This window comes from Lactuca saligna, chromosome 5 (assembly GCF_052625555.1).
Source record: "Lactuca saligna cultivar CGN05327 chromosome 5, ASM5262555v1, whole genome shotgun sequence".
In the NCBI taxonomy this organism is placed as follows: Eukaryota; Viridiplantae; Streptophyta; class Magnoliopsida; order Asterales; family Asteraceae; genus Lactuca; species Lactuca saligna.
Genome location: NC_136421.1, coordinates 213,756,563 through 213,760,914, shown reverse-complemented (window position 1 = coordinate 213,760,914; position 4,352 = coordinate 213,756,563). Strand labels below are relative to the sequence as shown.

Sequence of the window (4,352 nt, the reverse complement as noted above, 5' to 3'; positions counted from 1 at the left end):
TGCCCTCACAGTAAGGTGTAAAAATTTCTAAATAAGGTTGCATGTTCAATATTGGGCATCCTCTTCATCACTTTAGGACATTCATGTTGGTCGTGGGACCGGTTGGTAAGATGTACAGATAACATGTACCTTCTTTTTTACTATTTTGTGTAGATCTACTATTGAGTTACGTACATGGAGTTGCGAATAGTGACACAAAAGAAACGAAAATTCGAAAACCAACATAGAAAGAACCAATTTTTATCGGAACCAAAGCTTTCTTTATAAGCAAATCCACCACTAAAACATGTATTCAATGATAAAGACAATCTCAAACATCAAAAAGATAGCTCATGAAAGAGCAATAGAAAACTCAAAAAGAAGCTTCTTGAAAATGTCCCCATCTCTCCCTTTCAATCCCCAAATATTGAGTATGATATATCATTAGAGAAAAGGGTGTTCCAAAAAAATAACAAAAAAACAAAAACCTAATAATCATCTAATAATTCAAACAAACATCATACCTCTCATACATCAATACAATTATAATGTTCAAGAAGCCTATTGGCTTCCCTAAGACCACTGAAATAAGCACCATGAGTTGTGGAATAATGAGTTCTATGTGTTGCTTCCCCTGCAAAAAGAATCTGAAGTGGTGAACAACCATTTGACAATGGCTCCGCAAGTAAATCCATGTCTTTGCTACTTGATCCAACGGCTATAAAACTATACGATCCCATAAACAACGGATCACTCCCCCATCGACTTTTCAAAACTTTATCAAATTTGCAACTTTTGATTGCATTTCCGTTGCATTTTTTATACGACAAGAAGCTAGAAATAGTTGTGGAGACCTCATCAAGAATCACTTCATCTGGAAGCGCTTCAAGCTTATGTGCTTCATCACCTGCAAACCAAGATAATAACACGCTCGACTTCTCATAAATTGGTGACAAAGACGAAGTTTTTCTGATCCACCATGGAATTTTAGGGTTCTTCAGTTGATCATCAGATTTATGGAACACCATTTGTATGAAGGGAAACCGATCAAGATCAACATCTGGGCTTAGTTTCAAGAAAAGCTTGTTAACGACACCATACCCGAGTCTTGAAATAGCTTCAATCTTGTAATTTGGGAGTGGGGGATTGAATTTGAAAGTACCCGAACCTTTGGAATCGGAATCCGTGACTCCGGCTTTGAGAACTCCTAATGAAACCGTGACGATGACATGGTCTGCTGACATGGTCGTACCATCAAGAAAATGAATCTTAACCGGTCTTGAACCGGACCCGGGATCGGAATCGGAATCGGAATCGGAGTCGGAATTGGAATGCCACTCGATATCATGAACTTTCTTGCCTAATTGAATCACACCAGATGGTAAAACAGATGCTAATGATTCAATAATGCTCGAATACCCTTTCGCGATGGTGATTTCTTCACCAGGGAACATAACATACTCACTTTCCGCTATGTAATCAAGATTATGTAAATCATTAGCAGCTGTAAAAGTTCTTTGGGTGTTTTCATGCATTGCGAAAATCGCTTTTTCTAATGATTTCCTATTCCAATCCCCACACCCATTAACCTCGTTTCTTGATTTTAGCTTCTGGTAAGATTCCAGGCCTTTTTCAAGAAAAGACCCAACACTTGTAATCCCACCGAGATTTTCTTCAATTCCATCTGGTACTACCGATTTCTTTTTCCCTTGAGCGAAATCCATTAAACTGAAAAAAAGATTTGAAATCGGGTCAACAAGAGATGGATTTAACACATACCCATTTTCATCAATGGTGATTGGATCATCAAGGAATCCATTCATGCACTCCCATGGTTTCTCGGATTCCAACGAACCGATTTCTTGAGCAATCTTGTGAACTGGGCTGCCTCCGATTCCATGGATCCAAGTAGCTCCCATCTCAATTCTGTCACCACCGAACTCCGATGTGTTAATCCTTCCTCCAATTCTATTCCCGCCTTCAACAACACAAACCTCAAATGCACCCTTTTTTGCACCCGATTTGTAGAGCTTGTTTGCAGCTGTCAACCCTGCCATTCCCGCCCCAATTATCACTATTCTTGGCTTCTTTATAACCATTTTGCCAAAAAAAACTTGTGATAATTTATGGGTTTTCAAGAAAGAAAGATTTTGTTTGCAGAAAAGATTGTGGGTTTGAGCTTATGACACTGTGAACATACAGAGAACTTGAGGGTTTTCTTTTTCTCTTTGTTTTGAGTGAAAAAGAAACGAGAATGAGAGTGGTGATGAGTGACGAGGTTAAGTTTTAAACGAAGAAGAGAACATAAAAATAATACTTCGGGTTGAAGAAGCACCTAATTCTTTTATTTTTGGCGGACCCAAGAATTTTTTTAACAAACGAATCTTAAGAAAAATATTTATGTTGTTATAAAATTGTAATTTATTTACATTATTATTGGTAAAAATTAAACATTTTTATGTTTTGTGGAAGGAAATTACAAAAAAGTACTTTAAAATTATGTTTTTGAATAAATGTTTTTTTATTTGGAAGAGGCAATAATCCCTTCAATGACAACCAATATATTTCTGTCTTTTTGAAAGAAACAAAGGCATACTATATTCGAGAAGATGATAACAAAAAGTATGAAAATTTGAATAGTTGCCATAGATTTGATTTCAGTTATCGAAACAAAGCTAGGGATATGTTTTTTTTGTTTGGACATTGCTACTATGATGTATAACCAGATTAACACACAGTTTCAATAAAATCTTGACATATGAATACAACAAAACACTCATAGTTACTTTAAGATCCTGACGTATACATGATTGTTTCTTTTACAGTTTGTTACACAATAAATTAGAATTTTTTAAGGTTGATTGACTGGTATAGCAACTAACTGTTTCATTTTGTTTTTGATGATATAAGTAAGAGAAATTGACTAATTGAGTAAACTAATTAAGGCTCCCCCACATTGTTAACCGGCACATTAATGTGGCCACCTCTATATATAATATTTCGGACAATTAATCCATAAGGACATTTCGAAATTAAGCCTTCTTCTCTAGCCGACGTTTCGGAATTGCAGGAAGACAGGATCCGGACTTACGTTTTTTTGAAGGATGTTGGCGGACAGTTAAGAGCTTGAGCATCTATGGGTAGTGGCGGATGCAGACTGTTTTAGTAGGAGTATCCCTCATACTTCAAGTCGGTGCACCTAATAGAAAAAACCAAAAAATATTTTTTTTACACTAAGTGCTGGAAATTGAGCAGTGGTCCGGGAACCCCAATGCTCCACTAAGGTCTGTTATGTGTCTTTTATTTATGGGTTATTTTCTAATGTTCAAAAATCTTATTATGTTGTTAGTACTTTTGATAGGAAATAATCAGCTTGAACTGGATTTTGGTGGTATTTAAGTTTTTTGTGAGTAATAGTAGTATTAGCAACAATTAGTACAATCAAACCCCTAGAAAAACCTGCTTCGGAACACCCCACAATGCGAAGAATTAATCCAAGATCCGTAGAACTAGTCTGGAATATACAGAACAGTCTAGAATGCAGTCTACCACACATGACATTCTAGTATGTCACAGTGTCTAATTTTTTTCTATAGCATAATGGTATGTACAAAGGGGATGTCACTATAACCTGCAAATCTGAATTAGGTGGGGAGATAATGGTTAGGTTTCAAGGTGTCCTATTTTGGTTGGTGGGTCGATATTCCCATAGATGTAGAATGGCACCCATTACTATGCCATTATATGTTATTCAGTGTAGTGACCCATCATTGGTTTGATGTTGATAATTTTCTATTTCATATAGACGACTATTGACTCTGTTTTTCCTACTCGTTTATCTTCAACACCGTTCAGACAAAACGTGTTTCCTTTTGTCTTGACTTCAGACTCAGTGAAAGTTGCTGACTTGCAACATGTCTTCAACAACTCATTTAATGATTTATATGATGAAGACACAATCTGAGTGTCCTGGGTTTATATGTTAGAGCAGAGGTTTTTTAGATACCCCAGACTGCTAGTGTAGGTCGAATACATTACATTGGTATTAGATTTGGAGCAATTCAATATGTATCAAGTAACTAATATTAAAATTATGATTTAATATTTATAAAAAATAAATTGGTGACACATATACCCTTAGGAACAAGTAATTTGGGATTACACATATAGATAGTTGTCCACTATCTGTGATAAAAATCAAGGAGCATCTAAACCCCACCCGCCCAAGAGTCGGTCGAAGAACTTCCTATATGTGTGACTTTATATATGATTTTAAGGTGAAAAATATAGGATTTTTATACAAAGTTATTTTAACATTATTATGCTTGCTACTTGTTTGACATCTTGATTTTACCGATTTTGATCATAGAGAT

General features: G+C 35.8%; 1 pseudogene; it reads right to left on the bottom strand.

Moving 5' to 3' along the window:
* Positions 1–226: 226 nt before the first annotated feature.
* On the bottom strand, positions 227–2,286 carry LOC144998903 (putative polyamine oxidase 5 pseudogene; annotated as a pseudogene).
* Positions 2,287–4,352: the final 2,066 nt, after the last annotated feature.